Below are 23,530 nucleotides of genomic sequence, written 5' to 3' on the forward strand. Positions count from 1 at the left end.
GACTAGATACCCTCTGGCTTCTTAACTGAAAGAAAGAAACCTTTACCTTGTTTAATCCTAAAATTTTTTTTTTACTACTCCATGTTCTAATTCTAACAGATATGATGGGGCTTTTCCTATGTTTGCACAGGCAAACCAAACTTTGCATTCTGGGAGAAAAGGCAGTTTTTAACATTCAAGGCAGAAAGTAAAAGGGATGGGGTTAAAAAAGCAAAATGAATTTAAAATGAAGAAACATGATATAGAATATGCAAGTCAGAGCTGACAGATCTGGATGTAGAACCTACAAAGAACCCCAAAAGTACAAACAGAGGGGGGCTGATTTGATAACACTTTGCTGTCTCAAAAATCACCACTTTTATAATGGGGGTCAGCTGCCCATTTTGCTGTTTGGTTAGTATTATGTATCTGAGACAGGTATAGATACTGGGGAGAGACAGTGTTTAGATTTTCTTTCAGGAAGAAGCAGGGTTTTGTTTCACGAGATGAAAACTGGGGTTATTCACTGATTGTTTTACTTTAGTCTCGCTCAGTGTCTCTCAAATGTCAGTAATGTATTAACCCCTCTTAAAGGACTGGTTTCTCATGAGTCCCTGCAGTGACTTAAAGGACTTTTGTGATAATGTTTCTCCAAATTTATAGCCTAAAACTAGTTATAAACTTGTAATTCTTACACCTCTGTAAAACTGAAATTGAGTTGCCAATTAAATACATACCCTCCCTATATAAATCAATAAGTTAAATTAATTTAAGTGATTTATGATGTTCTTTTGCTGGAACTAAATTGTTGCTTGCAGCATGAGCATATTTACTGACTTCTGAGTCATAGATTCCATTGATGTCATTACATCTGCCCTGCTATTTTCCATATGATTACAAAAGACAATATGCTCTAAAAGTTTCATTATGATGCTCTATTCTTGGGTGTTGGGACTCAAAAAATGGATTTCAGCATATGCATGAACATTTTAATTTACAGACTGTTTTCTCCCCTTATTTAAGAAAAAAGGAAAAGAATGTAATGATGTTCAGAATTTCATTGGTGAAAGTACTTTTTTTTTTTTTTACAAAATAATGACTCAAAAGATAACTCGATAGCATGTGTACATACAAATACTGTGATCCATTGAATTTATTTCCTTAAGCTAGATGAAGTAGTTGAATCATTAGTAAATACCTTATGCTCTGCCTTGGGTCTTAGGGCAAAATAGACCTGAAGAAAAGAGATCAATGAGAATCTAGTTTTGTTCTAATGGACTAGCTAGTGTGTGTGTGTGTGTGTGTGAGTGCGAGTGCGTCTCCTATCAGTAGCATTGGGCTGCTGTTGTTGACCAATGTCTGTTTATTAGGATGATGTCTTTTGCCTCTACCTGTATTTGGAGAGATGGAAATCCAAGAAATTGAGCAATAACACAGGAGGTGAAAGAAGTCTGATTCTATTCTGAGACCTAGAGTAGAGTTTGTTAGATAGGTCATGAATTGGTGGTATTTTTATTTCTTCTGTTCATCCATATACCCAATTTATGGAACTCCCCACCAATTTTTTAGGTACCCAGTGTGAGAATGCCTTATTAAATTAAACCCGGTGAGTAGGCTATAAAGAACTGACATAGCTGCCCAAAATATTGAATTTAGATTACAGAAACAGAAATCATTCAGCAACATACAGTATTAGGAATGAGGTGGACAATTTTAGAATTGTCCCAGTCTTGGATTTGTGGGGCAGAGTGCCAGCAAAGGTAGGATGAAATGTCTTCAGTGTCTCTGGTTGCCATGATTGTACCTATAGGTGACCCCCATATCATTCAAGATTCCAGCTTGAGAAACACTGTAACAGTTCAGTTTGCTTCATAGAACTACATGACTCCTGGGATCTTCTGAATTCCAGCATTAAGTTTATTCATTCATTCAATCAATTTTTATTTAGTTCCCTGCTATCGACCAATTATGGCTTCCAAATGTTGGCGATATAGCAGGGGACAAGACAAGGCACCTTCCCTAATGGAGTTTATAGTCTAGATAATAAACATGGAGAAAAAATACTATACTTTCATTTGGTGATAAGTGTTATGAAGAAAAATAATACAGTATGAGGAATAGAGAATGATTCCTCACCTCAGTGGTACTGGTTGAGGTTAGGGAAGTCCTTTTTGAGATTCTTGGCCAGTCTTATTTTTGGGAAAGGTATGAAAGTTCACTTTTTTCAAGGTTTTCTGCCGTCAAATGGCAAGACTGGAGGGACTGTATTAGTACCAACTAAGTATTTAAAATGGTACACACCTGCACTTATTGTCATGGCCTGTGGTTCATACTTTCTCCATGTGTGTCCTTAACTAACAGATGAAAATGTAAACATTGGTGATTATTTGATTGCATGCTGTGGTAATAATAGGATTAATTTTGGAACTCAGAGTTTCTGAACTCACTTGTGTCCCCTACTCAATCATACTTTCTGTCTTCCTTTGTTATTCTTCTCTTTTCATAGTGACTATTGAAGAAGTGTATGCTCTTCTTTCGAGTTAGATTCTTTCTTCTCATCTCTATTTTTATCTGCTCTCTGGACCATATATAATGGATGTAGGGCAATTAAGTGTGCTGGGATTTAGGAGCACACATGTTCCACCACACTCCCATGAAGAGTGCTTGATCAGGAAGATAGCTTTTGATGTTTATAAGGATAGGAAAGATGTTTTTGTCCTCAAGTTAGGAGATGTTTTACTTCTATCCTTTCCAAAAGGTACTCAGAGTTATGTGGTTACTTTCAATTTTCAGAGAAATGTCTGCCTGCAACTCAGATAACTTTATGAGCTTTTAGGATACTGCCACATAAAGTAGATATTTCTGCAACATTTCATTTTAAAATGGTGATATAATTTATGGTATAGGATTTTTTTGAGATTCATGGTTGTGCATTTTTTACCAGGTATGAGGACATGGATCTAATATAGCAGGCAATTCTTATATCTCTCCAGAACTCTCTTTTTAAATCTCAACCCTGCCTTTTCAATTCTTAAGATTATTAGACATCAATCTCTTTTATCAACTTGTAGAGGTCATTATCAAACCTTCCCATGGTTATGAATTTCCTGTTTCCTAGGATTTCCCGTAAACTGACAGGGTCTTCCGTATATTCTCATAACTGTTCCCTTCCTCTGTTAGGGAGAAAGGTAGAAATCGGGTGGCATAGTGGAATGAAAAAGTTTCCCCTAGTCTTATATTAATTTATTTTCAAAAAGGCTTTTAAAGTGTGTTGATTGAGGGGGAGTATAATACTTCACAATGGAGATAAAATGCAAAGGAAGTAGCTATTAAAGTCCACTAATGGAGGTTATGTATCTTGATGTAAGATCCTTTCATGATATATTGAGTTGGCGAGGTAGATGAGTGGAATAAAACAATAAAAGTTGGAAATCTGAGTCAAATTGTAGAATATAACTTTTTCTCAAAATGAAATCTGAGGTTTCTCCTTCTAGTAATAGTGAAGCAGCTTGCATCATATTAATCCTCCTGCTGCTAAAATTATAAACTCTGAAGAAAATATGAAATAACTATATGAAGTCATGGGAGAACAACCAAATATAGGCAAAAACACAGGAAAACTATACTTGAAGATTTTTAACAATTCTTTCTCAGTAACTGACAGAACAGCCAGACACAAAATGAGTAAGAATAGAGAAAATGCAAAACATATAAACAACATGACATAACTGACGTGAACAATACCCCAAGACAGAAGAATATACAATCTTTTCAAATGCATATGAAACATTCATCTAGATTGCTGGATCATAATATGAAAAATTGAAATCTCACAGAGTATCTTCTTTGACCACGATGGATTAATTCAGGAATTAACAGAGTACCTGAGAAATTGTCCAGTATTTGAAAATTAAATAACACCCTTCTAAAATAACCTATAGGTTAAAGAAGAAATCACAAGGGGATTTAGAAAGCATTTCTGAATGAATGGTTATGAAAACACACTCTATCTAGGCAGTGAAGAAGTGCCAAGAGGGAAATTTATAGCTTTCAATGCTTGTAATATAAGAGTGATTTAAAATCAATGAAATGTTTCTAGCTTGTGAAAACACACACAAAAAAGAGAAAATTAAAATCAAAGTTAATAAAGGAAGAAAATATAAAGAACAAAATAAAATTAATGAAATCACAAGTTGGTTATTTGAAAAGATTAATAAAGTAGATAAACCTCTAGCAGAGCCATTAAATAAAAAAGAAAGAGAGAGAGAAAGAGAGAGAAAATACCAATGATCAATGTCAGAAATGAAAAAGGAAGATATCACTGTAGATAATTCATAAAAAAGGATACTAATAAAATATTATAAAAACTTAGTTCTAGTGAAGCACATCTTCCTGTAGCTTTCTGAGAATGGTGCATGGAAGGTAGTTTAGCTTTTGAGGCCTTGCATATTTGAAAATGTCTCATTTTATGCTCACACTGGTAGTCTGGCTAGGTATAGACCTCTAAATTGAAAATAATTTCCTGCCATATTTAAAGGCATTGCTCCATTGTCTTCTAGTTTTCTAGTATTGCTATTGAAAAATTTGTTGCTCTTCTAATCGTAAACTTTTGTATATGATTTTTTTTTTTAACTGGAAGGTATCAGAATCTGGAAGCTATTGAAGAACTCCTATTACAAAATGATTCCACCAAGTAGAATCTTTCAGTTTGGAGACTCATATTCTTCAATTATGGGAAATTATAATATTTCTTTGATAGCTTTTCTTTTCCCTCTGTCCGTAATTCCTAGTGATTTTCTTTCTATTTCTGCTGTCTTTCTTTTTTAAATCTTTTGGGAAATTCCCTCAATTTCATCTTCCAGGTTTTTAAATTAAAGCATTAAATTTTTTTCTTTAATAATATTTCAGTAGTGTTGTATTGTTCTTTGAATTTTCTTTGTGAAAAATAGTATATTTTTTTAAATGACTGCAACGTTTGCTCATCCCACTGATGCTATTGACTATAATGTTTTTTTTTTTCTTTTCCTGGAATTGTTTCTCTTGTCTGGGTTCCATTTTTTTAAAAAAAGACCTATTTGTTTAGGTCTCTGTCATTCATCTTCAGGCTTTCTTTCAAATGGCCAGCAATGCTTGGCTTACTGTTCGTATTTAAGAATGAGTCACTAAAACATTAACAGAGACCCAGACCTGGGCCTTGTTGATTGGGTGGAAATATGGTTTATTTGAGGAAAGACATGCAATCTTGTTTTACTAGGTCTTTTTTCTTGGGCTGATCAAGTTCTTCAGAAAGGAATAGTTCAATATTCTAGAAGTTCGTATGAGTAAGATCACCGATTTAATTTATCTAGAATAAACCTCTCATTTCATTATAACACAAGATAGGGAAGGTTGTCTGGCTAGGTGGGAAGCAATCCAGGAAAATGTCTGCTCTCTATACTGATCATCCGCCCAGGTCCTTGTTTTCTGTCCTGCCTCTCACCCTCTACGCCCTATAGTAAGCAGTCTTATATTCCTTGTGTTTTGGGGGATTTGGGGAAGCCAACTGGCTTACTTCTCATTGGCTTCCTAACTTCCTAAACTCATTTCCTCTGTGTGTTAGTTAGATTCAGTTGTCAACTTGGCCAGGTGAGCATACCTAATCTTGTGGCTGCGGACATAAGCCAACCGTACGTGAACCTCATCTGTTGCCAATTACATCTGCTGCAATGAGTGACGTTTGACTTAATTGGCTGGTGCTTAAATGAGAGATCGCAACATAGCACAGCCTAGCAGCTTGGCATTCCTCATCTCAGCACTTGCAGCTCAGCCCAGGCCCTTGGAGATGGAGAAAGAAATCACCCCGGGGAAAGTTGTTGGAACCCAGGGGCCTGGAGAGAAGACCAGCAGAGACCATCCTGTGCCTTCCACGTAAGAAAGAACCTCAGTGGAAAGTTAGCTGCCTTTCCTCTGAAGAACCAACAAAATAAATCCCCTTTTATTAAAAGCCAATCCATCTCTGGTGTGTTGCATTCCGGCAGCTAGCAAACTAGAACACTCTGCTTTGCTAAATGAATATCCTCCTGACCCATAGTCACTTTCTGTTTTCTGAAATGATAAAATCTGTTGTCTACTCTTCTCTCCACCCCTGTGCTGTCGCTGTTGTTCGATGGTCTTTGTGGTGTTGTAGAAGGGAACACAAGTAAGCACTTGTATTAAAGGTGCCATGTTTGATGACTGCTCACAAAAAATTGTTCTTTCAAAAGGTCTCAGGACCCACGAATTGACAGTAGATAGTGGTCCCCTGCAGCTCTTGGAGGCCTTGGGTCAGGGCAGCCCGAAAACCAAAGAACATACTGGGCAGAGGTTCTACATGAATTTTAGTTAGGACTTAGAAACAGGAGAGGATCTTCCGCAGTGGTGACCAGCTGTGGAAAATGAAGGTTAGTGCTCTACAAAGGGGTGGGGAGTACAAGGGTTTATAAGGGTTCAGGACAAAAAAATTTCATGGGGTGTGACAACAAAGTTTCAGCAGGGTCTTGTGACACAGGGGTTCGGAGGTGTGTTAGCAACAGTGGTCAGGGGAGGGGAGTTTCAAAGCCTTGTTCATGATACCATTGGCACATTTTTTCCCCCTGAGGAGGTTTGATGACCTTTAATATCTGCCCTGGTCGTGTAGGCTGCTGTGTGAAATGACCTGCTCTCAGGATGGAGGGGAACCCTGGGCCCTGGGTCCCCACAGGTGGTTCAATATTCCACAGTGAAAGTGAGTGACGGATCTCAATGTTAATTGTTAAATTCATTTTCCCTTAAGTACAGAAATGAAGACATGTCTACCACTGAATAGGTGTTCAACATCCCACCTCCCTTGCTTGGGGCACTGTGCTGGTGGGGATGAAGAGGATGGTCAACACAAGGCTCTCAGGTGTTGAGGTGCTGGATGATAATGAGGTGAGGTTATGACCAGTGTCAATAACAACAGTTGGTGTCATCACTGGCACAGGCAATGGGGACATTTTTCCCGAGTGAGGACTGGGCAGTTTGCCTGAAAAGCTCACTTTTCAGTTAGTTCTTTCCTAGTCCACTCATTTAACACCTAGGAGGCCCTAGGCCTTTAACTTCCTTAGAAAACTCCCCAGAGACTAATTCTAGACTCTTATGGCCCCCTACATCCTTCCTTTCTATTGCCCCTCTCCCCATTCCTTTCTTTTAGTCTAAGGGAACTCCTTGTTTCTCCCAGAGGTACTTATTTCCAATGTCTCCTCAAATAAAAGTGGTCTTATTCTTTAGTACTTGAACTAATGGCGTGTTAACCTGGAACCCAAATCACCAGCAGCTTCAAAACAGGTTTCTTTTATGTAAGAAACTTGGTCTTCAAATTCTTTTAGAAGGTGACAGGAAATATTTACATTTGATTTAAGCAAAGAAAAGGGAGACAAGCCATCAGCTAAGCTTCCCCCTTGAAACAGTCTGAATGTTTATATGTTGCCCTGGACCTTTGACAATTTAAAATGTGTTCTCCAGCCTAGTTATTTCTCTTGCAATACTTGGCCAGTCTACAATTTCTTTTTTTTTTGTATGCTGTATGGCAGGGTCACATTTCATTATTTTTCCATGTGAATATCCTGTTATTGCAGCACCATTTGTTGAGGTTTTTGTTTGTTTGTTTCTTAGTTTGTTCGTTTTTGCTTGTTTGTTTGTTTTTTTGGGAGGTGCTTGGGCTGAGAATCGAACCTGGGTCTTCTACATGACAGGTGAGAATTCTGCCACTGAACTACCCTTGCACCCCCCTCTACAATTACTTTTTTAAGTGCTAATCTTGTTCCTTTCTCTAGAGATACAGAAGTGAAAAGGAAAGATTCCCTTCTCTTAACGAACTCTTTCTTGTTCCAGTTTGAGAGATAGTAAACACCCAAACCAAAAAAGCATATATGAGGAGAGGAGAAAGTCAGGTTCCAAAGATGGGAGTCTCTAGAGCAAGACAGTGGGTCAGAGTTCCTTGGGGGTAGCATAAGCAGGTCACAGAAAAAGAAGAACAGCGTATTCACCTGGGGAAATCTGGCTGATATTACAGATGCTGAATTCCCATTTGATCACATCAGTTAAGGTCTACTCTTTTTTTAACCATATTTCTCAGATTTCTTGCTGAGGATAAGAGGAAAGATTGACTCTTTTTCCTGTAATAAACCAATGGCTAGAAAAATGTGAAATGAAGACCTGAAAAGTTCTAGCTAGCATATAAATGTCTTTGCAGGAAAGTGCCTTGCTGTTAAATCATCTATACAGTTATAGCAGGTAATTCTCCTAAGTTGATTTTGTGGCTGAACCTTCATTGCATTTTGAAGGTGGTATTAAGTAAGATGAATGAAAAACAAGTTTGGAAAAGGATGGTATTCAGCATTATATTCAGTTTAAGCACTTAGATATTTTCCAGTTTTGTATACTCCTTCTTATTTATTCTAAAATTCTTCATTTCCGGTCTTAAAAATTTCATTAGAAGATATTTTTGAAATCAGTTTTTTATCATACCATCTCTTCCAAGACACGAATGTTGTGGCAGTTTTACCAACTGGGTCAGGTGCAGATGTTAAATATTTTTTTTCGCTGTAATAATGACATTTGGCTCTCCTGTTTATCTTTTCATATATGTATGATGGATATAGTTTGAGTTCATTTATGTCTGGTTTCCCTCATCCTGTGCTCTTTTAGCTACCACTTCCCAGTGAAACATGGAAAGGTTTATCTTCTAAATCACGTGTGTCACTCAGCAAGTCATGTATGAATGGGTCAGTGGGGGATTGTCTGTGGCACTGCCCTGGATAACTTGTGCTGAAGGCTCCACCTTGCTGTAAGGAGGGAGTTCTATCTGACTGAGGTCGGGAGGGAAGGCTCCGGTCCCCGGGAGCCTGAGAGAGCAGCGTGGCGAAGTCTAAGGCATGCCTGTGCTCCGCAGAGCAGGGGACCAGAACTCTGCCACTCAACCCCTTCACCTCTATGAAGGGGGTCTTCACGCCTCTGCTTTACAGTGATGCTGCGTTCTTTAAATAAGAATATACATGAGGCACTGAACATCAAGAATGGCATAAACTAAGTGCTCAGTAAACATAAAGCCAAAACTCAAAGGAGAGAGATGGTTCCTGTCCTAATGTTTTCTCATTTCCACACTTTCACTTGCTAATGATGAACACACTTGGAAGGACATAGGCAAAATTCTTGAAACTGAGGTAGGTTGGGCAACACAATGTAACAAAAAGAAAAAACTGGAAGGGAGTGGAGAAGGCAGTATTGTGCAGTCTGAATGAGATTTACTCATTTATAAGCCAGGCATCCACAATTGATCATTAGTACCTAAACGTTGTAGTAAGGAAAAATCAAATTAGAATTTTCCAGAGGGGAAAAAATCATTCATGGGCTGACATAAAAGACATAAAAGCATACAGTGCATCAGGTTCAATAGTTTTCTTTCCCAAATTACTGGAAGGGTCTTCTGATTTGGTAGACTATTTCTCTTCAGCCTTCTCTGCCTCAGGCTGGCCCAGCAGTTGGTAGGAGTCAATGAATTTTCATCAGTACCAGTTTCCTCCCAGTGGCAGCCCTGAGATGGGCAGAGAGGTTCCCACTGACCACTTATAATCCACAGAACACAATTTAAAAGCCAGTCTGGTTAATTCACAAACTAAAAAATAATATTTTTATGCAAAACATTGTATTTGGAATATACAGATCAACAAATCATTTTTTTCCTTTCGAATATAACAATCACATTTAAAAATGGAATTCTGTGAATAATTAAGGTAGCTTACCTTCTTTCCCTAAATGTTGATTAGGAAATCAGCATCATATGTGAAGGGGCTACACTATTTATTCCTTCCTAATTTATAAGGCAGTAAGAAGTTTCAGATGAATTTTCTTTTAGAACTATACACAAATTCACAAATGTGCTTTTTATGAAGATTTGCTGGAACCACTGCAGAGAGATCTGGAAGAGCTTTATGATGCCGACACAACGAACATGATAGTTGAATCAACAACTGATCATATAATTCAACAGTTTATTTGACAGGGTATAGATTTTTTTTTTTTTTTTTTTTTTTTAAAGGAAAGACAGAGAGAAGGAAGGAAGGAAGGAAGAAAGGGAAACATCTTTTAAACATTTTCTTGTTTTTATTGTATTCTGTTTCTCCGTTTTTGTTACATGGGCTGGGGCCGGGAATCGAACCGAGGTCCTCCGGCATAGCAGGCAAGCACTTTGCCCGCTGAGCCACCGCGGCCCGCCCGGTATAGATTTTTTTAAATGCAGATAATGAAAATTTTCCCCAGCTGAATCTGGGCTTATAAACATTACATTGGACTCAGAATGTCACAGGTGGGGAAAGATACTTTTCTATCATGATATGACTTGGGCTCAGGCACACCGAATCTGAACTGGGTACAAAGAGAGGTTAGTTTAGGGAGAGAGATGTGGAGTCTGGCTTAGCAGCAAATTGAGTAGTAAATGTGAATGCCAGCAAAACTAGTGCACATTGGTGAGTGAGATGTAAATGTCTAAAGAATTTTAGTGTTGTTGCAACACAAAGCCTAACCGGTGTTGTCTGCTGGTACCTACACGCATGAACATTTGTAGTTATTTTAAAAGCTTTCAAAATGCCCTGCCTTCCTATGGCTTTGTGTGTGTGTGTGTGTGAGTGTTGTCAATAATTTCCTAGTTCTTTAGTTTTAAACAAAGTCATACCAGAGAAAACTAGTTTAATTAGAAACTTGGGACTAGAGAGGATTGCCTCTGGAATACCATTTATTTTCAGCTCTGTAGAGTTTATTGGAAGATAATAGAAAAATCTGATTATCACAGAAAACAGTGAAAGAAATAGAGTTGTGACACAAGTATCTAATAGACAGTAGATATTTCTAATAAGAAGAAAGTTTGGAGAAACTTCTGCAAATGAAAGTTGATTGTTGCCTACAAAATATATCTTAGAAACAAATCTTGTTACTATCAGGTTTGGAGACTTCATAAGATTTCTCAGACAACAGACTGAAAGAAACTGTATCACCAGCCTCTGATTGAAATAGTGTAGTTTGAAGTTATTTTTATTTCTCACTGGTAACTTCCTCTTCCAAGTTACAAGGGGAAAGAAAATCTACTGATTTAAGTCTGATTTTTATATTAATAAAATTATAAAGTATTTCAAACAATACAAGGAATAATATAACACCCATGTTTTGTCACACAAATTTAACATCATGTCCATTTGATTCAGATTGCTTTAATTATTTTTAAGGAAATAAATATGCTTAGCTCTCTTTGTATCCTTGACCCTTCCTTTGTCCCCTTCACCAACCTGAAGTTGCTGAGTATCATTCCTGTTCGTGCATTTGTATGTATCCATTGCCAATAGATACTATTATTTTTTGTGTTATAAAGCTCTACATAAAAAGCATCATTATATCAATCATTCTATAGCTTGCTATTTTTATTCATCCTTAATGTTTTCACGCTTTACATATGGTATATATACCAAGGACAATTAAGTTGTTTCCAGTGTTTTTTGCTGTTACAGACAGTGCTGTAGTATCCTCACTTATCTGTGCTAGAGCTGTTTAGGGTATATTTTTAGGGGAATAATCGTGGTGTCGTAGGTTACGTGCAGCTCCAACTTTAGTAGATATTGTCTACTCGCTCTTCAGAAACTTATACCAGTTTACACCCCCACTAGCAGTGGATGAAAGTTTGAGAGTTGCTTTTCTCTAAATCTTTGTCAACTGCCATTGGCATTTATTTGCATAATGGCCATTTATTGCTGACTAATCAGTTAATTCAGTGTTTTCAGCCTTGTGGTATAGCAACAAAAAAGTCTTTTTTCCTCCTGAAGCCTCAATTCTGGGGACACACAGACACTATCTGGGCAAACACATTTATAATATAGCAGTTGGCGATCAGTTCTGCGGAGGTCTGAACAGCAGGGTGAGAGCGCAGGCACGCGGACGGGTTGGGAGTGGGAGGTGGGTAGCCAGCTGCTTGAGGTCCGGCAAACCTTGCTAGGTGAAGTGGCTTTTGAGCGCAGACCTGAATGAAGTAGGAAGCAAATCGTGTGGACGGATGTGGACAGAGCGCTCTCGCGGAGGGAGTGGCGAATGCAGAGGCTTTGCCGTGGGAGCTTCCTCGACTCCAAAACGCTTGTCAGTCTAGGTATATGACGGCAGCTGGTTGTTTTGATACACAACTCAGTTTTTACAACTTTATTGGTCATTCAGTTTTCCTCTTCTGTGTATTGTCAATTTCTTTTTGGCCTATTGACTTGCAAAAGTCCTTCAGATATTCTGGGAACTATTTCTTTATCAGTTATCTGTATTGCAAATATTTTAAAAATCTATTTCTTTTCCTGCATGCCGTTGTCAAAAGAGCTCCAAAAATCCATTTTTATGCATCTGTACAAAATTCCTATAAGGAAAACTTGAATGCAAGAGCCAGTGTTTACACTCAATGAGAGTTGAGTGTAGAACAGAGGTAAATCATCTAGATCCATTTTGGGCAATACTTGCAATATAGTGATAATAAAATTAATTTGCTTTTAAAAGAAATTTGAATTAATTGGATAACTCAGTTCTGCACACAGGCTGTGAATATGTGTTCCCATTCACAGAGATGGCTACTTAGTCACAATGATCTAGCTCACTGGCTGTCCAGTAGAAAGATAATGGGAGCCACATATATAATTTAAAATTTTCCAATAGCCGTATTGAGACGTGAAAAGAAACAATGGAATTAAATTAAATAAAGCATTTTATTGGATTCAATATTTCTAAGATATTATCATTTTAACATATAGCCAATATAAAAAGTATTAATACGTTGTCCTACATCATATATTTTTTAATACTAAGTCTTTGAAACCTGATGTGAGCTTGCCACTTAGAGCACGTCTCAGTTGGGACTAGCCACGTGTTCAGTGTGCCATCTGAGGTTGGGTGGCCGCAGTATGGGACTGTGCAGCTCAGTATCATTTTAGATAATAGGGTGGCGTCTACTCCCCATTGTCTGTGTGATGTGTAGAGCCAAAGGCACAGAGCTTAACGAAGCCCAAGAAGGCAGGGTGGCCTTCTTTTCCTTTGTAAGGAGTGACACCAACTGTTACGCCAAGCAAAGTATTTGAACTTTGAACTGCTTAATACTACCAAATACTTATGGCGCATGCAGAAAACACCAAAACAACATGGCCCTCTTTATATATTCCTATGCTGTCATTTGCAAAATTAGCAGAGAATTGAGTACAGGACTGCTTTGAGAAGATTGTGCATTATTATCTTTGGTCTTTCTTGGCTCTTTTTTCCCCCGCATACAAACAGTATACTCATTTTCTTAAGCCATCTGGTCCATCAGTATTATTTCAGATGAGGAAAGGGTTCTCTCCAATAGTTCCCTAAATAGAAAGACCTTTGGAAATATGAATAGGAAGCTTCATATTCTTTTACATGTTTTACTAAAATACTCGTCGCTTGATACCAGTAACTTATGGGGTTTCTAAAGAGATAAATTCTCCAGGTTTTAAAAAATTAGAGATGCCAACATGCTAACAATTTGGAATATTTCTATTTCCAATACTTTTAGGCCATACTTATGATAACCTGAAATAATTACATGATTTTTCATAAGAAAATATGTCGTTGTTTCCTAGCATCTATGTTCTTTGGTAACAAATTTCATATCTTCATTTTTTTAAACTAACTTTAGGTCCTGAATTTGCCTAAAAATTTCTCTTATCTCATATAGACCATTATTTTTTACCCTCGGTTCTTCATTTTCTTGGTCAGTTACACCCTAAAGTAATTTTGAGACTTGGATCGCTCATAAAATGCTCTGAGAAAGGCCAGGTTTTTGATATCCAGCTCAGAAGAGTTTCATAAAGTTTAAAGTAAACATAAAAAGATTACATATTTACAGGCATTCTGTGTTTTAAACAAATTCCAGTATAATCTATAATTTAAGTAAGCATAACACCATTTAATTTTCTTTTGCCCCTTGTGCTCTTTTAAAATTCATACACTGGAGGTGATCTTTCCGCACGCCTGGATGAAATCTGGGTGGGTGCCAGGACTTTTCTGGCAACTTTCCTGTTAAGCTGTAGTCTCAACTCGGAAAATAGAGTGTTCAATCTTCCACAGTTATGGAAACTTGTAATGTGATTTACTATCAGATCTTTCCTCTCCCCTCGTGAGATGTAAGGCAGCTGCTGTGAGCTGGGGACAAGAATCTTCTTGCTTTCTCCCACACATCTTTTTCTGTTCGTTGGTTTTGGACATGTTTTTCCATTCGTTGGTTTTGGAGTGTGGGAAGGAGGAGGGAAGAGGACCGGAATGTTCTTACTTGAATGGGCAGTGGCCAGGATGGGGTTGTGCCGTCTGACTCTGGCAGACGTTTAAAGCTGCCCTTGGCCTGGTGGACACTTCTGTGGGCTTCGCGTCTCCCTCATGGGCTCCTCTGGCTCTGGGATGCCAGCGGTGGCTCCCTCCCCACCCAGGCCCTGCTTCTCACACTGCTTTTCCCTCACAGACTCTCTGTTGGTGCCTCGTTGCTTTACCTTTCAGGGCAGAACTTTCTTGGGTGGGAATTAAAACCACTTCAGATTGCTTCTCCAGCATGGTCCCAATGAACACTGATGGACTATGACCCATTTGTGGTACATAATTCATTACATTTAATTCGATAAAGATTAGCTTTATGAGGAATTTTCCAAGACATGAAAATAGCTGCCAGGATAATTGTTATAAGGAGATTTCACCTCAATTATAAATATCTGGGACTCACCCTTGGCTTGGTATGATTACATGGATTAGAGGTCATCTGATGGAACACATGCTCTCCCCAAAACTGACCCTAATTAGCTGGGGTCCCAGATGTTTAGGTGTGCCAAGACGTTGACCCCTCATTCCCCAGGATGGCCAGGAAGGACCTGGTACAGATTTTATCATCTTCTATGTGTGTAATAAAACAATGTTGGTAAGCCCTGCACTATTCTTTATGTTAATTAAAGAAACATTAACACGAGGGTTGAAAATAAATATTTAAAAATTGAACTCAGCAGATTTCATCATGGGCTCTGGAGATGCAAATTGCTATCAGTAATTGCTATCATAACTGATATCTGGTGTGAACTCTAGGTAAATGTCAGCAATTATAAGCGCATGTTATATGTTTTTGTCATCTCCAAAACAGACTTGTTCCTAATTGTTTTGAAAATATGCCACTCTTTGAAGACTATTCAGGAAGGACCTATAATTTGTCAACATCAATCATTTTCAGACTGGGGTATACATTATATTACCTAACAGGTTTTGCAGTTCTAACCAAAGTTTAAAGTCTCTAATCTGATACACCTAAATTCAGTCTGCAACTGATTAGTCACCATTATGTATCTTTGATAATTCTTTGGGCTTACTGAACATTTTATGCATATTAGCTCATCTAACCACATTTCTGTGCTAAATATTGGACTGAGTTTCAGCGACAGTTATTACATTTAAATTTATTCATATATTAAAGAAATAAAATCTTTACTCATTCTGGTCTTGATGGTGGATGTAAAAAAGATATTTCTTCCCCTAACATCTTTTTTGGGCAGAGAGATGGAAAAGGAAATGACTATCTATAATCAAAATGTTTATATCTTCCAGGAGATCATGCATGGGAACAATTTTTATTTTTAATGTACTGTGCTATTAAAAAATAACTCTACACTTATTTAACCATGGACAACACTGAATTACCCTGCTGGAACCCAAATTTTATTCTACTAAAAAAATTCAGTCAGGGCGGTGATGTTAAAAATACATTTTTCCTATCTGATTCTGCCTTTCTGAAGAGATTGAAGGAATGTCTAATGCCCCTAAAAATGTTTAGCGAGGGAATAAAGTTTCAGAATCCATGATTTGGTTCTCATTAAGAATTTTTAAAAATCACAAAAGAGAGAGAGTTTGCTAAATTTGGTTTGCCCATTTTCCCCTTCGAGTTCAGAATTATTTTCTAATTGAAGCTTGGTTGAACAGATTGACAGAAGTGACAAAACCCTGACTGACAGAATGCTCTGAAAGTAAAAGGCTTGCTTTCTGATTTCTTAATATTCTTTAGAGTGGCACAGAGTTTTGAAGCACAGAGTAGATTCGAATAATGCTTGTTGAATGGATGATCTAAATTTTGAATCCTAAGTATGCTGCCTTAACATCGCTACGCACAGAGTTAATTAAGTACCCTGGCTAAAAAATGTCCCAGGTGCCAGTTGGTTTAAGGAAATATTGTGGTGCTTTTTAAATGTAATTGAAGAAGTAAAATTTATGCATCAGCCTGATATATATTAAGATTAACAAAATAACTGGCATTCAATAAACCATTCCTTTAAATTAATTGTTTTCCTCAGAAAGCAATGAAATTACTCCCCCAATTTTAAGGCCTTTTCAATGTATAAAGTTACACAGTCCAAATAATTCAGCTGGCATGAATACCAGAAGCTCCACCGTTGCACTCCAGTGGCCCCAAGGAGATAAGATGAAAAAGGTGCCATGAATCTAACTCTTATCGATCAGCCATTGCAGTTTCTCACCGTCCTGATAAAAGGCAGCAAGAAAACTCAGGACTCGGATGTCTTTTTAACATGTAAACATGAGTCTTGAGAGGAAGGAAATTGAGAAATTTAATACAAGTTAAGCCTTCACAGAGAAGCATAACAATAATGACCATCTTCCTCATTTGGTTATTAGCTTCTTAATGGCGCCAGGGAAGGTCTGGTTTTCTAGTATAGTTTCGTGCTTGAGAGCTCTTATCAGAATGGGTGCGTCCTTGGCACCATCCTCAACTCTTAGAAAACCGAAGTGATAGAGCTAACTTTAATTTCAGGAGGAGGAGGTGATACAAGTTAGTTTTCCTAGGAAACTGAACCTTAGATGGACATTTTTAAATGCAGGAAACTGATGGGGAGTCATCTAGGGATCAACACCTATGGGGGAGTAGAGGAAGCAGCAATGGGCCGGGGGTTGAATAGGTGCAACAGAAGTCTTAGCTGATCTCAGAGATCAATTAGGCCCCAAAGGCTGGGCCTTTATATCTCTCCAAGCCAACCAGTCTTTGGACGTGGGGTGCTTCTGGGGAGGAGGTGTGCTCCTGGTAAGGTAGCTCTCTCTACCTGCAGCCAAGAACAGGAAAGGGAGTGAGAGCCGAAAGCTGTGGACCAGCAACCCTCAGCAGGGGGAATATTGCTTCAGATCTGGGCATCTGACTACAGCATCCACTACGGTAAGTAACCACGTAAGAGAGTCAGCGGTTCACAAAACCTCAACATATCATCTTTTGCAATCCTTTCAGAATTTGAGCTTGGGATTTCTAAATCCTTTTCAAATGAATATTCAGTATTTTTTTGATCACCTACTTTGCATCAGGCATTATGCTATATGGGTATGCAACTATAAATAAGACTGGCACTAGAGTATAGCTAATAGATTAAAATGAACATTTTAATGGTGCAACATCAAACATTTGGACTAGGGATAAGGAGTGGCGTTATTTCCTTTTTGGAGGGAGGTGATGTTCAGTGCCTCTTTTAGGTGGTTATTTACTCCTCTGTTCTTAAATTTAACGTTGACACTTTCATAGAACTCAAATATGTCACTTTGTACCTTAACTAGTAGGTATTAATGATAACTAGTCCTTCTCTAGAATTTTGCAGTTTACACAGAGCATCATCCCTTTGACCTTATTTGCAAATGAGAAAGTAGAGTCTCCAGGAGGTTATGTGGTTTGCTCAAGTTCCACCCCAGAAAAAAATTGAATTATTACTCAAATTCCACTTGTCCCCCTAAATGACTCTGGCCCCCTTATGAAACTGCAGGAGTCTGAGTCATCCTTCTCAAACTAAGTGACCTTCTTTGTTTAAGACTGATAGGTGGTTTTTCTAATCCTGGTGAAATACTCCCATTAAGAGAAAGATCACCAGAAAGTTTTTCCTTGTCTTTCTTCTTTCAAGTGTATTTCCTCTGGCTTTTTAAAATTTTAAGTGAAGAAAATAACTGGTCACTTTTCTCCAGTAATAAGTATTAATTTATTCATACTTACTCTTCTCCCCTTTTTTCTCTTATTTCACTTTTTACAAGTCGTGTTTCCAATATTATTGCCCTCACCACATTTTGTTTTTCTCTTAAAGCATGAAGATCAAACTCGAGGCCAGAAGTTTTGATCATCTTACAAAAGTCAAACCATTGACTGATATTGTGGCAAAAAATACTTTTTCAGAAGTTTTTTATTTTGGGGTAATTGCGAATTCACATTCAGTTTCAGGAAATAGTACACAGAGGTTCCATATCCTTCATCCAGTTTTCCCCAGTACATCTTGCATATCTGTTGTACATATCACAACCAAGATGCCTTTTTATAACTTACATATGATATTCTTGTTAAAGAATCTATATTGTGTGTTATTAGGTTAATCTATTCATTAGGCAGAGACAGTGGATTTATCAGGAGCTTTGAAGTCAGAAGTGAGTTTGAATCTGAGATCACCACTTGTAAAGTTGGAGGAGTCACTTTAGTTTCCGGTTTTGGGCAATTAGTGTCATAAAAAAAAAGACCAAATGAAGTATTGAATGTGAAAGCCCTTTGTCAATTATACTTATGCAAATTATTGCTTTTATTATCATGACTTATTTTGCACTGTATTTAACAGGGCATTTGGGGCCTCATGGATATCAATTTTTGGTACAATGTTTAACTGAGAAAAATCAATAATGTCCTTTATATTATTATTTCAGAGCCATGTGTTTATTACCTGTTACCCTGTGCTTTTTAAAGAAAAATCAATTATAAGACAAATATTTGGAGACAGTAACAAAGAATCAAAATTAAGATAATTATTTTGCAATTTGTAGAGCTGCCTATTTCTCCTTTGTGTAGATGAATAAGACATTTTTCCTTTTAGATAAATGAGACATCAGGTAATTATTCTTATCTACACAAGCAGCCTCAGGGGAGCTAGTCATTGATTTAGATATTTATCACCTTAAATAGTATACTTTATGTGAAGACTGTGATAAATCTCAATTTCTGCATTAATATATCTGGGCTCTTTCTGGGTAACTGCTTTGTTTTTACCAAATGGACACTGAATTTTATAACAGACTATGATTTTTCCCTTTGAATTGTTTCTTAGATGAGTCAGAAACAACGTCTGACCCATATTTAGAATTTTGCAAGGAAATGGAACTTCTTAGCATGTGTGCCAGTTTGAAGCTATTATGTACCCCAGAAAAGCCATGTCCTTTAATCCTCATTCAGTATTGCTGGGTGGGACTTTTTGATTGTTTCCATGGAGATGTGACCCACCCAATTGTGGGTGGTAACTTTTGATTAGATGGTTTCCATGGAGATGTGTCTCCACCCATTCAAGGTGGGGTTGCTTACTGGAGCCCTTTAAGATGGAACCATTTTGGTAAAAGCTTTAGAGCCACCAGAAGCAGCAGAGCCCACACAGTGAGAGATCTTTGAAGATGAAGAACAAAAATGCCACTGGGGGAGCTTCATGAAATAAGAAACCAGGAGAGAAAGCTAGCAGATGTCCACATGTGCCCTCCCAGCTGAGAGAGAGACCCCGAATTTCATCGGCCTTTCTTGAGTGAAGGCAACCTCTTATTGGTGCCTTAATTTGAACATTTCCATGGTGTTAGAACTTTGAACTTGCAAATTAATAGGCTTCCTCTTTTTAAAAGCCATTCCATTTCTGGTATATTGCATTCCAGCAGCTTACTAACTAACACAGTATGCATTTTTTTCCTGACTAATCTCTTTTTAAAAATATTTTTAGTGACAAAATATAACAACATACAAACACAAACATTCTTAGCATATGAACATTCCATTCTTGATATATTATTAGTGACTCACAATATCATCACATAGTTGTATGTTCATCACCGTGATCATTTCTTAGAACATTTGCATCACTCCAGGAAAAAAAATAGAAAGAAAAAAGAAAAATCTCATACATACCATACCCCTTATACCTCCCTCTCATTGACCACTAGTATTTCCATCTACTCAATATATTTTAACCTTTGTTCCCGATTTTTTCTATACTCCTTACCACTCCCTTTCATTAATCACTAGTATTTCAATCTACTCAATTTATTTTAACTTTTGTTCCCCCATTATTTATTTTTGATCCACGTGTTTTACTCATCTGTCCATACTGTAGATAAAAGGAGCATCAGACACAAGGTTTTCACAATCACACAGTCACATTGCGAAAGCTATATCATTATACAATCATCTTCAAGAAACATGGCTACTGGAACATAGCTCTACAGTTTCAGGCACTTTCCTCTAGTCTTTCTAATACACCTTAAACTAAAAAGAGGATAGCTATATAATGCCTACAAATAACCTCAAGGATAATCTCTCAACTTTGGAATTTCTCAGCCATTGACACTTTATTTTGTCTCATTTCTCTCTTCCCCCTTTTGTTCAAGAAGGTTTTCTCAATCCCTTGATGCTAAGTCCCAGCTCATTCTAGCATTTCTGTCCCATATTGCCAGGGAGGTTTACACCCCTGGGAGTCATGTCCCATGTAGAGAGGGGGAGGGCAGTGAGTTTGCTTGCCATACTGGCTGAGAGAGAGAGGCCACATCTGAGCAACAAAAGAGTTTTTTCCTACCAATCTTACTTCTGGCACTGATTTACTTTTCTACCCACATTTTCCCATTATCTCCATTTCTTGCATTTTCTGATTTATCTTGTATTTTTAAAGCCTCTTTAAATCCTTTATGGGGTGTGGTAGTCTCTACATAATAAATAATATCAGTCTTAACTTCAACCCAAGAAAATATCCGCTGTAACTGTGGATATATGTTAGGTACTACCTGTGCACATGGGATTTAGTGCTTGCTCAAACAACATGTTCTCAGAGAGTTTACAGTTCATGCAACTAGAATTTCATTGATGCCCTACAAATTCTCAGAGAAAAAATACATTTTGAATAGCAGTTGTAAATGCGATAACTAATTAGTTTCCAAATATGTTGTTAAATATATTCTGAAGGGTCAATAATTTTGCTAAAGTAAGTGCTATAATGTGATTTCACCATGGAAGAGCTCAGCCTGTGGTAGCAAATATTAAAACAAAGTATGAAGCAAAAATCGACTGAAATATTTGTCGATTTTATGTGTTTGAACAATCAAGTTTGCCATTCACTGTTGCTATAGAAACCAAGCTGCCTATATGAAGTAAGCAACTAAATTTCATTGCGCCTTGGTGTAAAAATAGCAGCTGTTAATGGTTCTTTTCTGAGTTGAAGCACATCATAAAAAAAGTAAAATCCCAAAACACAACCAACCAAACAAAAAAAATCCCTTCCTTTACGTCAATTCCAGTTGAAAGTGGATGGACTGTGAGGGTGACCAACCACTCCGGGTTGCTTGGGGCTGAGGGTTCTCTTAGCATAAAGGACTTTCAGTGCTAGAATCAGACCAGTCCTGGGCAAAGTGGCACAGTTGGTCGCCCCTACCAGTCCTCCTTAGTCATCAAAATTGCATTTATGTTGCCCATAGGAACACCTGAGTTTGTGGAATAAAAGTAAAAGTAAAAAAAAAAAAAAAAGTAAAATGATGGAATACTATTTGGGGACAATTATCACACGGTGGCCTGTGGGCAAGATGGCAGGAAGGCAAGTCTGGAGTTGGAAAGCTACTGTAACAGTTCAGGAATATGATAATATGGATCTGAGGGGATCTTCACTTAAATAAATACCCTCTGTCTCACTAGTGCATGAGTGTAAACAAGCCACCCTTACTTTGTCTACCTAAAGTAAGATGGGGTAAGACCCCGTCTCTGGTTAGATGTCTCCAGAGGTGTGCCTCTTGTAAGCCCACACATCAGCCTGTCAGCTGCCACATGCTATCTGTTCCCCTGGCTCCGGTGCTCACTTGTCTGCATTACCCACAGCTGCTTCTGCCATAGTCAATCATGCAACAAAAGTGGCCAGGCCAAAGGTGCTATCTCCTGGGGCTTCCAAAGTCTCTGATTCTTGGAGCGCAAGTGCTGCTGCATGGAACGACTCCTTCTCCAGCTCTTGGCCACGCCCTGTAATTTTGACCCCAATGGAGCTCTGTTTGTGCCAGAGTCTGACAAAGTCTTTTCCCTCCTTCTCTAAATGACTCAAATCCAGCTCAAGGGATTAGGTGAGAGCCAGATGCCACATTATCCCCTCCACGACCCTCACCTCCCCTGTAGCCCCTTGCCACTGAAACATTTCTCTCCTCTCCTGTTTATAAAGCAAAAGCTCCCAGGCATATAGATGAAGGCAAACAGGAAAAGGGAGCAACGAGACTCTTCACAACATCGGAGCAATGGCTTAGCAGGTGTTGGAGATTGAATCATGTCCCCCTCATGACCCATGCTCAGGTGCCAACCCCTGGTCCTGTTTGTGTGACCCCCATTTGTAAATAGGGCCTCTGAAGAAGTTATTAGTTAAGGTGTGCCCAAACTGAGTGAGGGTGGGCTTTAATCCAATGTGATGAAGTCCTTTCAAGCAAAGGAGGTTGAGCTTGGGAGAAGCCATGAGGAGTGGCCAGAAGCTGGAACCCAGCCGAGAAACGAGAAGCTGCCACCTTGTGCATTGCCATATGTCGGAAAAGCCAGAGCTCACCAAAAATGACCAGCCAGTCAGAAGATACTGACCCTGGGTGGAAGCAGGCCTTCTAGTCTCTGAAACCTTGAGCCAATAAATTCCTATTGTTAAGCCAACCCGTTGTATGCTTTTTGTTTTAGCAGCCAGAAAACTAAAACAAGACAGCAGGGTTGGCTGTAGCTGATGGGATACAGGAATGATTCTTGTTACTGTCTTTTCTCATCATCTTTTGATTAGAAGCACAAATGATGAATAAGAACCTCTTTATTGTTCATTTAATAGCACCCTGCACTGATATTGAATAAGTCAGAGAAAAATGTACAGGTTATAATTGATCAAATAAAGTTCTCAGTTCTCCAAATTGAAATTTTGGTGTAAAACCCAGATTTCCCAAAGCCTTACCAGTCTGTGGGAACAAATGCAAGTCACATCAATAGTGGTAGCTTACACGCTGCTGGTGGCTCGGCCCTCCCTGCACAGCAGGGACCTCGGGCTCTGTGAAAGTGTCTTTTCCAGGAGTGTGTTCGCAGAGTGTCTTTCATGGTTTTCTAAAAAAGGTCCCTTATGTTCACCCACTCAGCATTTGCTGCTCCAGAGGCATATAGCAATGTCTCAACATTATCTCTGCCCCAGCATCCTTCTTAAGAAAATAATTTCCCATTCCAGGAGTGTCTTTTCTCAATATACCCCAAAACTAAAATCATTGAGTTTCAAGAATGCTAAGCTATTTCTCGGACCTGACTGGGGTCCGAGAGAGGGGTGTGTGTGTGATCAAAGCAGAATTAGTAAGAAACACATCTCCCCATAAAGTTGAGGTTATTTTATGGGGTCAAGTAGAGAGGAGTGAGTGCTCCGTTTTGCCTGGAGGCTGTCATAGCGAAATTACTTGCATTTGAGTTGTATGCTATATTCTGCTG

This window comes from Tamandua tetradactyla, chromosome 14 (genome assembly GCF_023851605.1).
Source record: "Tamandua tetradactyla isolate mTamTet1 chromosome 14, mTamTet1.pri, whole genome shotgun sequence".
In the NCBI taxonomy this organism is placed as follows: domain Eukaryota; kingdom Metazoa; phylum Chordata; class Mammalia; order Pilosa; family Myrmecophagidae; genus Tamandua; species Tamandua tetradactyla.